The 12820-nt window shown below is 42.2% G+C and overlaps 1 protein-coding gene across 1 annotated transcript in view; it reads left to right on the top strand.

Annotated features, from left to right (window-relative positions):
• The window catches only part of MAST4 (microtubule associated serine/threonine kinase family member 4), a 538573-nt gene that overhangs the window by 263582 nt on the left and 262171 nt on the right, over positions 1 to 12820 (top strand).

The following is a 12820-nucleotide window of genomic DNA, read 5'->3' on the forward strand; positions in this document are numbered from 1 at the left end:
TCAGCGTAATTAAGTTTATTTTTTTTAAAACTAGCATTTAACAGTGATAGAACCCTTTATAAGCATTAGTGTAAATTCATGTGGCTTCGAAAGATAGTTCAACTGCCTGTAACTATGTTCTCTTTAATGATCTAAAGTTAATTCCCCCTCTTTGTTTGTGATCTTGTATAGTCAGGTTTTTTTTTTTTAAAGATTTATACACTGTAGTTTCTGTTGAGATAAGGATATGACTATTTCAATATCCTACACATATGTCTTGTCAGCTTTTACTGTTATTGTTGTTTGCTTTCATTCAATAGACGGTGAGTCCAAAATTAACTGTCAGTTTCGGGTTTCCAAGGTAGTCCAGTGTAACCCATCATGAGAACACAAAGCTTCTGTGTGATATAATAAGCATATCAATACAGTAAGGTCTATTATGCTTCTGATTTTTCAGAGGAAGAACCTAATTAATGTAGTACAAACTAAAGTGGAAACCACTTAAGTTCACCCCTGAATTACAAATGGTGACATTCGCATATTATAAAGGGAAAATCTTCCTTCTTGGAAATTGCTTTATTTTTTCAGTCAACAAAAATGAGAGGCCACCGTACGAAAACTTTCTTAGGTCTCAAATTTAAACATGTAGTCCTCGTGATCCAAAAAACATCACAAGGGATCACTTTGACTTTGAGAGAAGGATTCTATCTTTGCAATGAGAACAGAATTCAATCTTTGGGAAGAAGCAATTAAAAACCCAAAGCCTTTTATTGCTTTTGATGCTTAAAAAAAAAAAAAGGCGAAAACTTCACTGCACTGTAATATTTTCTGCTAATTAACTGTCACAAATGTGATGCCGTTACGTTTGGAGTCTCTTTGGTTAACTTCAAAGTCATTAACACACACTGTGCAGCCCTCCCAAATCTGTTTTGAAAAAAGGAACCACGTCGACGGATCTGTAATCAATGTTGTCAAAGTTTTGGTTTCTCGTAGAATCTAATCTTAATTGAAAGAACATTTGGTCATTTTCTCTGGGTAACGAACACCAGCCCTTCTAGTGCTCATAGTTGATGGTGCCCAGGTTGTCTTGACACCTCATGTGCCTTTGGATACACTGCTCCAAAGGTGACTTGGAAAGTTCAGTATGAGCTCTTTTTGGAGAGTATCAGGAATATACTTAACTGTAAATAACACTAATAGTTTAAACAAATAAGGATTTATTACATCTCACATAAAAATGTTCACCAGTTGAACATTGGAACAGTCCACGGCTGATAGACTATGGAAACGAGGTCAGTTAGCCTTCCCTGGTCTTTGCTCTGCTGTCCTTAACATGAGGTCTCTGACCTTGAGCAAATCACAGTATAACTTTTCCAAAACTCAGTTTCCTCTCTGAAAAAACATGGTGGTCACGCTTTCTGTAATTGCAGGGCTGGAGTGAGTCTTTGGGGAAATCCCGTATGAGAAAACATGAAGCTCAGTGCCCAGCACTTGGTTGGTGGCACTGAGGCAGCAGGCACGGCAGGGCCGGTTTTCGTGGTGGTTACACAGGGGATGGTGTGAAGTAGGAAATAGGAGATACCTTACCTCATGTTCATCAGTCTTGGGGCTCCCAATTCCAGCATCTTCTATTATTTGAAAGAGCACACTGGGGGAAATAATTTTAAAAGTCACACACCGTACCCTTTAACAAATAGGACCTATTACTTACTAAGTAAAATATATCCCCTGCAAGCCAATTGTTTATTTTTTTCTGTGACCTCTTCACAATAAATTTCAGTACCATTAAAGGCTTAAGTCACATTATTGATTATTTGAATATGTGTGTCATTAATCTTCCATCACCCTCGTACATTTTATATGTACATTTTAAGTGTCGTCTTTTGCATTTAGATGGAGAAGAGTGTCAGAAGAAAGCAGGCTTGTGGGTATTAGCTTCATTCGGCACTTCAAGAGCTCCCTGGAGCTGATTTGCCAGTAAATTTCTACACTAAAATGGGCTTTCAGAAGAGTGACTGCTAGATAAACTCTAAGGTGTCCTTAGTAAATAAAAATGATTAATCTCGGCTGAATAAATTCTCTATCACTGGTCTGATAGTCTCATCCAATTCTGATTCCTGGTTCTATAAAAAGCCCTTTTCTTTTTGTATTAAGGCTGTCCGTAATTTTAATGGAACCTGTGAATTATTATCTGATTTTTAAGAATTGGTTCATAAAAGGATATTGATTCTTTGAATTAAGGGCAGTTGAAATATTGTTTATGGGCAAACTGGTCTCCTTTGATCGAACCTGGAAGCTACTGTCAAGAAAACTTATCTTCAATTGGTGTTAGGTACACTTTTTAAAAAATGACCACAACTCTTTATAATTGCCTCTGGATCGGACAGTGACGTGAGTGTGGGAATGCCAGGGGGCCAAGAGGTAAAAGTGAAGATCCATTAAGCAGGGTTCTTTCTAATTGCTTAATTTTTATTTCCAGTCATAGATATGTTTTCCCGGGTAATGAGAAGATTCTAAAATCAAATAAGGCTTTTGAACATTGAAGTTGTTTGCCAGCTACTGTTCTATTGAAGAATCCTATAGATTTCTACTGATCCTAAGAGGTGTCTCATATCCACTGTATTAACTAGCTTTTTAGAAGCTTATGAACATTGTAGCTTTTATTGATTCCAGGGAATTGTACCCAACAATAAGCAATAAAAGTCGATGGTAACTTTCTTCCCATATAGGGGTGTGCGGATCAATATTTTGAATTTACTATAATTTGCGGGTAATGGATGGAAGAACTGAAAAAATTGCCAAGCTTGGTGGGGCACAGCTGTGCAGTGTTGCCTTTTTATCTAAGCTCACCATAGGTCACAGGCTTCCCCGAGTAACAAGAAGCCTAGTTAAGTGGCAAGGCCGATACACGTATTTATCAAGATCTTCAAAATAACTCTTCTAAGGGGCAAAAAGAAAATCACAAAACTTGTCCACAGTGATCTTAGTTTTATAGTCCTGAAGGATCTCCAAACTTGCACTTGTCTTAAAGGCAATTAAAATTCGAAAGGTCTAGGCTTTTGTGTTTGATCTTCTGCTACAAGCATTTTCCTGATGATTAGGAAGTGTGTGACTTCGCTGAAGCCCAATTGGGCTTCACATCTTCCAGGTGGTTCCAGAACAGTGGCCGAGTTCCACATTGAGAGAGGAGGAGGAGGAGGAGGGGTGGAGAGGTGTTTTGTGCTTCTTTGATCTCCCCTGTTTCTGTGGTTCTCGGAGCTCTTCTCAAGTGCCCCAGGTGCCTTGTCTAATGTGAGTAGTGTGCTCACAGAGCTCTAGCGGACGGTTAGGGACCTCTCGTGTTGGAGACCTGGGCTAAATGCAGGGCCCGTATTCTCATTCATCTTCTTAATACCTTGGGGCAGAAATTGTCATATCCTCATTTTATAATTCAGGAGACTGAGTCCCAGACACGGTAAGGAAAATTTTCAAGGACGCTTTCTAGCCTTGACTTGTATTAGAATACACGCATCTGTGAATCTAGAGCTCGTCTATTTGATCACTGTGAAGTATACAATTAGCTTAAATGAGGCTTTTTTTTTTTTTTTTCTTCTTAGCCTGAAGTTTGGTTGATTCTAGTATGTTCTCTTGTTTGGCCTCTTTTGTTGTGAAGGACTGTGGCTCCTCTAATTGGATCAAAAGGAGTTTCTTTAATTTTGACAAGGACACGCTTTCTCTTGAAAGAAGTAGTCCTTTGTTCTGAGAGGACAAAATGAGTACATAAAATAAAATTGCACCGTGCCGGAAGCTACTAACCCTGGGGAAATAGATGCCCTTTGCTTAGTATACAGTAAGCACTCAGCGAACTGGAGCTGTTGCAGATGTAAGTACTGGCTGTTCCTCAGCACCCCATGTAGGGAAGTGTAGACGCTGACTTTGAAGTAGGTTTCCCTTATATAATACCGAATTGGAAGGCAGTCCGGTTACAAATACCTGCTTCCCAAGCTTGATTTTTCGAAATCAGGGGTCTAACATGTTAGGAAACGTCAGGAACCATCATAATCGGCTGCTAGAGGAAGCTTGTTTCATTTGTTCATTTACTTGGACTTAGCCAGATATTTGACTCATTACACTTTGTCTACTTTCAAAGGTCTGCGTTACAAGTAACGTGTTTTTAGGGCTTGACTTCAAATACAAGCGGTGTGTAAGAAACAATTTGTGTGAAATTTGCTTAGAAAGAGCAGCCAGACTCTGTAGCACCCCTTTCTGGGAGTAACTGCCAGCGTGTTGTCCACTCTGAACGCTGCTTGGTGGCCTCCATGAGGTGGGGTCCTGGGACAGACAGACCCTTGGTGAGCATGAAAAATAATTAAACTGCTTTGGACTCTGGCTGATGCGTGTTCAGAGTGCGGCTAAGCCATTCCCCAGCTCTGCGACCTTCTGTGAGCTCCTCGACCTGCCTGTGTCTTGGTTCCGTGGAGGGGAAATGCTGCCGAGGAGGGGACGAGGGGACGTCCGTCACACAGCAGATGCGAGATGCTGCTCTTCAGTGGATGGAGGCAGATGAGCTTAGTGAAGAAGAAACGCTTCTACCCTGTGTGTACAAACCGTAACGTGGAAAAGGGGGTTTGTGATGACTGATGTCACTTTCAGGTAAGGGAGACCCAGGTGCTGACCCCAGGTGCTGGCCCTTGCCCTTACCTTACACTGGAACTTGATCTCCTGTTCCTGCCCATCAGGGACCCTGTGGTCTCACTTAAATGGTTTTTCTGTCCCCTCGTCCATTCCTTCTGAAAGGTTCTCTGTGCTTTTGGATGGCCCTGTTTTCCTGATCTCTGCGGCACCCTGCCCTTAGCTCCTGAGGTTCTAAATGTTCCCATTAGTTAAGCATTTATTTTCCACACTTTGCGGATCCTGTACACATTAAATGTCTTGAATCTGCTCCTCTCTGACCCCCTCGCCGCCTCTTCCTTGGTCCCTACTCCACCACACTTCACAGGCAACTTTGCCAACCACGTAATTCCTTTCCTGTTTGTCCTAAGCCGTCTGATACCCTGGTGGCAGAGTGATCCTTTTTAGATGCAGATCTGACCCATCTTTTTCTCCTCTTTAAAATACTACAAATATTTCTCCTCTTTAAAATTTTAGAGGAGCTCCCTGTTGCCTGAAAGGGGGGCTCTTCCAAACACTTTGTGATTTAACCCTGTCTCTGCCTCCACATTCTCGTCCTGTTGGCAGACAGGACCTTCTACCTTTTTCCTTCCGCCTTCTTTTTCCTTTTTCCCTCTCCCTTCAGTGTCCAGCCATTTCAGGCTTATTAAGAGCTCTGTACTGTCTCACTCCATCCTACCTTGCTGTGTCTCTTCTCTTTTCTGGAATACCTCTTCTCTTACCCACTCCTGGGGATGCCTTAAGCCAACTCCCAGATGCTGCTGAAGAAAAACCAGGTGCAAGTAGTAGGTCACTGGAGAATACTTGAACTGCAAGGAACAGAAGACACAAGTTAAACTGGTTCCAACGGTAAAGGGAATCGACTGGCTCATGTATCGTGTATGAAGTCATCACCCAAGACCCAGTTTCTAGCCATCTGTCTTCTCTGCCACCTTCCGTGTCTGTCTCCCCCAGCCATTAGCTTCTTGGGGTTAACGCTCCTTCTTTCTTGCTAGCTCTCTTGGAAGGTGGAGGGAGTTCTTTCCTTGGATCCTGGAAGAAACATTGTTCTGCATCTTCCTTTCCCCAAATTGAATCACATGCCATCTTTGAACCCACTTACTTTGGCCCAACCTAGTGAACTTTGTCATTAGTGTCACTTAACCTGAATTAAGTCTTGAGGTCAAGTGTAGTGTTGGGTCCGCCAGGTTTTTGTTAGCACAAAGAACAGGTGGGTGGTTGGGTGATAAGCAGTACTGACCCTCTTTACAGAAAACTGATGACCTCCTCCTGTGGTACTTATCGGATACTTGAAAAAGGCCTCTATTCCGGGTTTTTCAACATTCAGTTTTGTAGCAAATGAAGCCCTTTATCCCTGGGACCCGGCACAGCACCTCCCACAATGGCCCTTATTAAAAACTACATGATACAATAAAAGACCCCCGTTTGCTTGCTTTGGTCCCTACGTGCGCCCCTTGGCTTCACCCTTGGCAGAAGATTGTGATTTATGTGTTTCTGAAATTACAGACCTCCAAGTAAATGGCTTCACTTTGACTTTGCTCTTCTTTAAAAGGTACCTGTTCACAACCAGTACCTTTCTTCTTCTTCAGAGGAAAGGCTGTCCTCTTTTGTTATTAATTCCAGCCCTCTCTGCATGTGTACTCATTCAGACCCCCTCTCAGTGCCTCACATCACCACCACTCTGCCCCCTGTCTGACATTTTCACAGTGCGTTGTAGGGAGATGAATTGGAACTGGATGACCCTGGTTCAGATTTTGCTACCAGCATCTCCTGGCTTTGTGTCCATGGGCAATTGCTAGTCTCCCCTGGGCTCCCAATGGGAAAACGTGGTGAGTGTCCTGTCAGGTGATTATGTTATAAAATTTCTTAGACTGAGTTTTTGAGAAGAATGTACAAAACCAAAAGAGACAGCTAGCCACATTGTGACTTAGAAACCTTGTCTGTAGAAAGAGCCTGTGAGCCTAGTGCCAAGTCATGAGGATGATAGCTGATTGCTTGGGTTCAAAGCCAAACCTGGCAAGAAAGCAGGATGGTAACCACTTTCTTCTGTTACTAAAAGAAAGCGAGTATGTGGTTTTGATCAAGGAAAGTTGATAGGAAATTTCACCCAGCGAGCATTTTGTGTATACCTTTTCTGGTTGATTTTGTTGAACTTTGCTACCACAAATAAATACATGTAAGCGTTTATGGATACAAAAATAGAATGAAACCGAACCTGGAAGAAAGGGACGATCCTTTGAGATTCTCCACCCATCTCACATTCCCCCTGGGGGATTTTAGTCATGCTTTATAGGTTGAATGGGATGAATGCCCAAAGCTATCTGTAGAGGTCTACCTGCTGCTTTTCCAGCTTTACTAGCTTTACTCTACAGGATTTTGATGCAGAAAACCAAGTACTTGATGGGCCGCTGTAGCGTTGCTTGAACATAAGCTGCTGTTAATCACAGCTCTAATTCTAACCCAAGTGTCACATAGTGTGAGCTCAACTGATCTGTGCTTCTGCCCTCACAAGGGACACTCAGAGATGGAGGCCAGAAAAAAGGGAACAAAATCACTTCTTCAGGGGATCCGATTCCCAGATGAATCTATACTCCTAGCTTACTTTACACCCTGCGGGGTAGAGGGAGCTCCACTAGACCTTCCCTTGCCCTCATACTTGCAAAGGAAATAACCAAAAGCCTAAAAATAAAAAGCTCCCTATTGTAATGAGTGCCAGAAAACTAATATATCTCATAAAGGAAAAAGTCCAAAGACAAATGGTTTATGCATACTCATTGTCCTTAAGGGGACTTAAAAATACTGGGGCCACCCGGGTGGCTTAGTTGGTTGAGTGTTCCATGCTTGGCTTCCACTCAGGTCATGATCCCAGGGTCGTGGGATCAAGCCCTTGCCCCGGTGTAGAGCCTGGCTTAAGATTCTCTCTCTCCCTCCCTCCCTCTTCCTTTGCCCAACCCCCACCTCATGCAACTCATGTGCGTGCTTTCTCTAAATAAATACATACATACATGCATACTAACCTCCACTAAACAAGTTACACAAACCACTCTCCCTCTAGATCTCCAGGGGTGGGGTTCAGGCATCCATATTTTTAAAAGCTCCCTGGGTGATATTAATGTGTAGCCTGGCTGCGTTCAGAACCACCGCATCTCCTTTTATTTTCTCTCCACTGTCAGCATTTCACATTTGAGTTAAACTGCATAATCTCATAGCTGGTGGCACCTTTTCTTGTGTGCGTAGGCATTTCCCCAGCTAGCTTTTAAATCAGTCATATCTTGTGTCCTCCTCAGGTGCCCCTAACAGTGCCTGATACGTTGCCCCACATCTTGGTTCTTTGAACCCTCTCCCTAAAATTAATGGTTTGTCTGTACGTGCAGAGTGCTTGTACTGCTCAGTGATCTAGTGAGCTTATGAATGACTAGTTCTCCCAGTGTGCTGGTGAAGGGATCTCGTATTCTTCTGTTACTTAAAGAAAGCGAGTATGTGGCTTTGATCAAGGAAAATTGATAGGAAAACCCAGCGAGCATTTTGTGTATACCTTTTCTGGTTGAGGCAGAGACCCAGGTGTGATCACCCTAATACTCAGAGGGAATGGGAACCTGCCAGGAGTGATGAGGGAAAGGTACACAGGTAGTTAAGATATACTCCCTGGAGGTTGGGCTTGAGTTGAGCATTCAGTTATGGAGATGTCTTAACTGAGGGTGTCCCTGTTTTCTGGGGTTTAATTTCCTGGTTCCTGGGCACCTGACTTAGTGGTTGAGCATCTGCCTTTGGCTCAGGTCGTGATCCCAGGATCGAGTTCCGCATCAAGCTCCCCTGCATGTGTGTCTGCCTCTCTCTCTGTGTCTCTCGTGAATAAATAAATAAAATCTGCAAAAAAATTTGTTTCCCTGGTTCCTATTTTCTGATCTTGTCTGTGCTTCCATCTTGTCACCTGTGTGAGAACTGGTGTCTATGGAATCTATTGTTTTTATTTGCATTTTTTATTTGTAGCCTTACTCAATTTCTTTTATTATCAAGAACCCCGATGGCTGCATTGTGCAATGTACCATTTAACAACAAGTAGCAAGATTCTCGCCGCCTGCAGATTTTAAATGTTGTGGTGCCCATGACCTTGCATAAACGTGCACTTCTTTCTTTTCTTCTTGTTCTTTTCCTGTCTCAACCAGCCCATGGCTTTATCTACCATCTTAAAGGGTCATAAAGCTCCAAAGTCTATATATTCAGCCCCAATGTCTTCCCTGAATCCAGGCTAATAGAAGTCCACCCACCTATTCGGAAATTTCTGTTTGGGATCCTTAGAGTCCTCTTGGATGAAACGTGTCCAAACAAAACTGTTCTGCCCTCAAACTGTATTTGCTCAGAGAGAAAACTTGAGACCCTTCCTTGATTTCTCTCCTATTCCACATCTGGTTCTTTTATAGGCTCTATAAAAATGTTTTTCAACTTGGCTGTCTTCGTGGATGGGCCTACCCAAGTAGGTTCACATAGATTATAGAATCTCCTAAAAATTAAGATTAAATGTTTCCTTAAAATAAGCTTAGAATATTTAGATATTTGTTTCTTCATCCCTTCCATCCTCCCCCAGTTTTACTTTTCTCCCTACCTCTGTCTCTTCTGTGTGAGAAAGAACTTTTTTAGATTTTTTGAAATGATTTTAAATTTACAGAAAAGTTTTAAGACCTTTGAGAGAATTTCTCTATACTTTCCCACTATGTTAATATCTTTTCTTTTTAAGAATTTTTATTTATTTGAGAGAGATAATAATTTTATTTATTTATTTGGGAGGGAGAGGGAGAAACAGGCCCTCTATTGAGCAGGGAGCCTGATGCGGGGCTCGATCCCAGCACCCAGAGATCATAACCTGAGCTAAAGGCAGATACTTAACCAACTGATCCACCCAGGTGCCCCATCCACTATGTTAATGTCTTATATAGTCTTAATTTATTTGTCAGAACTATTAAATTAACATCGGTACTTATATTAACTGAATTCAGACTATTTGGACATCAGCAGGTTTTCCATTAACAGCCTTTTAATGATACAGAACCCACCTCAGGATCCTACACTGATTGTGTTTCGTCATCATCTTTCCCTTCTTCAATCTCTGGCGGTTTATCACATGTTCCCTGTTTTTTACATTCCTGGCAATTTTAAAGAGTACTGATCAGTTCTCTGGAATGACCCTCAACAAGGGTTTGCGTGATGTTTTTTCATGATTAGACTGGACTTACGGATTTTTAGAAAGAAAACCGGAGAGGTGAGGCCTCTTCTCATCACTTCACTTCAGGGGCACGTGATAGCAACAAGACTTATCAGGTGGCCTTAACCTTGATCACTTGGTTAAGACCTTGTCTGTCAGGCTTCTCTCCTGGAAAGTTGTTATTTTTCCCTTTCTCTGTTCGATTTTTGGAAGCAAGTCACTAAATCCAGCCCAGTCTCAGGGGGGAAGAGAATTAAGTTCCACCTCTTAGAGAGGGGGTACCTACGTATATTATTTGTAACATATTCAAATCTCCTTTCTCTTTCCAATTACAAAATGACCCATCAGTTAAAAAGAATAGCTCAAAGATTGCCCGAATATATGTGGCCATATCGTTTTATTTGTGGATGTAAAACTATTAAATACTTACTAAATAGTATATATATTTTAAATTACCATTGTGGAAATTGCTTGTCCATATTAAACACTGCAGATTTCCTCTCTTGCCTTCATGAATAAGACAAGTTATTTTCTCCCTTCAAGGCCAAGGTTGGCCAGGGGAAAGAGGCAGAGTCATTTGTGAGGGCTCTTTTGTTCCTGGATTCTCTGGGAATTCTCTGACTGGATTTGAGGGACCCTTGTTTGTCCACACTCTTACCCAGGAATCACAAGAAAGTGACAGTGTTCTCAGACAAAATTAGCTTTGCTTCACCCTTGTTTTCAGTGAACATTCATGCTAGCAGCACTCTTATTAGAAAGGGGGGCAGAGGAAATCCTATTGTCCAGTGAGTAATGCTACACAGCGATCCTAACAAAATGTTAGAAGTCACTGAGAAATCAGAATTGGTGAAAACCACTTTAAAAACCTTAATGTTCTTAAAGGTATCCTTAGGAGTTTCTTTAATCCTGTGATGATTACTGATTCCTTATTGTTTAGTTCAGGTTGACACTTCCTGTCCTTTTTTCTCTCTGCCCCACTCTTCTTCCTTCCCCTGATTCTTACCTGATGCTGAATTATTAGCGCATGTTCCAGAAAGACTAAGCGGAAGCTCTGGTTTATGACTCGGACCAATAGTACATGTCTTGTCTAATTATCTAAGTATGTGTTAGTGACCTTAACCTGACATTAAGAAAACGAAATGAAGACGCATCCACAGTGTACCACGGGGGCTTCGGCAGTAAACGCCGTGATGATGCTCATTTACTTCAGGGCGGGTGCAGATTGATGAGCGTGTGGTCCCCATGCATGAGCCACCCTTGCTCGTTCTGCAGGAGCAGAATCCTCCTGGCATCTGCAGCCGCTCTTCACTAGGTCTTGGCCACAGCACATTCATTTCTCTCACTTTATTACCATCACATCTGATTCCAATTTGCTACCAAATTGAGTTTCCAGTCCCGAGTCTGACATTCAGACCGTCGGGTGGATTAGCTCCTTCAGCTGGGTTAGCGTGGAAGCTTCAGGTCAGTTGACAGTGGCCGATTAAATGTCCCCTGCCCCTCATCCTGGCGCCTCAGCTGCCGTCCCGGGGAGCGGCAGGGCCGGGTTACCCGGCGTAACCTTTCTTCTTGTTTGGAACTCATCACGCTAGACCTATTGGAAGGACCTCTGATTAAAAACAGAGTTACAGAGTTGGTTTTTATCCGTTATCTTGCTGTTTCAGCAGGTTTGGGTTTTTTTTCCCCCCCCTCGGAGCAGAGCAGTAGCTTATAGTTGGGTCATTTGGTGGAATGTGATTGATTGGACTATTTGGGGATCATTCATTTGGGCCCTTGCCTCTTGCATCCTCTGAGTGATCTATTTGCATATGAAGTTGAAATAATACCTGACTTACTCTGTTATTGATGATAACCCATCAGCCCAGCCTCCTTTTCTTTCTGTGCTGCTATCAGATCAACTTCCAGGACCTCAGTGTTTTCCTGCGCTCTAGGCCTCTGCGGTGCAGCGGGGCTTCCGTGATTCCTTTCTGATAGACATAGTCTGGTGAACGATTACTTCTAGGGAGTTCTTCTATTCCTTTTCTTTTTTCTTTTTTTAAAGATTTTAAATATTTATTAGAGCGCATGCATGAGTGGGAGGGGCAGAGGGAGAGGGAGAAGCAGGCTCCCCCCTGAACAGGGAGCCTGAAATAGAGTGGGGTCCCTTGATCCCAGGACCCCTGGATCAGGACCTGAGCCGAAGGCAGACGCTTAACTGACCAAGCCCCCCAGGCCTCCAATCATCTTCTTTTTTTCTTTTTTTCTTTTTTACCTAAATCCAAAACAGATTTCTCCAATTCTTGTCATAACCCAAGATACACATACAGAGAATTACTCGCTGGTTTTCTATTTACATTTCAGTTCCCAAGGCAAACAGTCTTGGTCAGCAGCTTTTCTCTTGTCCTTAGGGGTTTTAGTAAATGAAGGTGTATTTATGTTTCACAATCAGGCATCCAAGTTGATTAAACACTGTAATTTCTTGGAGATAATCAAGGATTAGAGGGAAGAAAATGAAACAAAACAAAAATACAGCATTTCACCACTGAATCCTGCAGCCCTTGAGAGGAGGAAGATCTCCTGCTTCTAGGATGGTTCATTGTTTCTTCCTGTAATTAGGCAATGATATGATTATTAGAGCTGCAACAGAATATATTTGCCGGTGAATAAGGTATGTTCTTAGAGTTAAAGCAGCATCCTCCCCTTGGTCTGCTACTTTGAAGGCCCTGTTCTGTAAGCTCTGCTGGAATAAACTGTACTGTTTAGAAGATCTGCGGCCACTGTCTGTGACACACATTTAAGGATCCAGTAAAAATACAGGACAGGAAAGGTGAATGTGGAGCTGAGGGGGAAGTACCTTTCAAAAGATAATGCTCAAGCTCCTGGAAGGCAAAAAAAAAAAAAAAAAAAAAAAAAAGTAATTATGGGAATGAAAAACTAAATTTAGTCAAGTCTTTCAAATTTATACTGTGTTCTTTGGAGTTTAAATAGCCTGATGACTCATGGCTTCCTATTCTT

The sequence above is a fragment of the Canis lupus genome, chromosome 2 (genome assembly GCF_011100685.1).
Source record: "Canis lupus familiaris isolate Mischka breed German Shepherd chromosome 2, alternate assembly UU_Cfam_GSD_1.0, whole genome shotgun sequence".
NCBI lineage: Eukaryota > Metazoa > Chordata > Mammalia > Carnivora > Canidae > Canis > Canis lupus.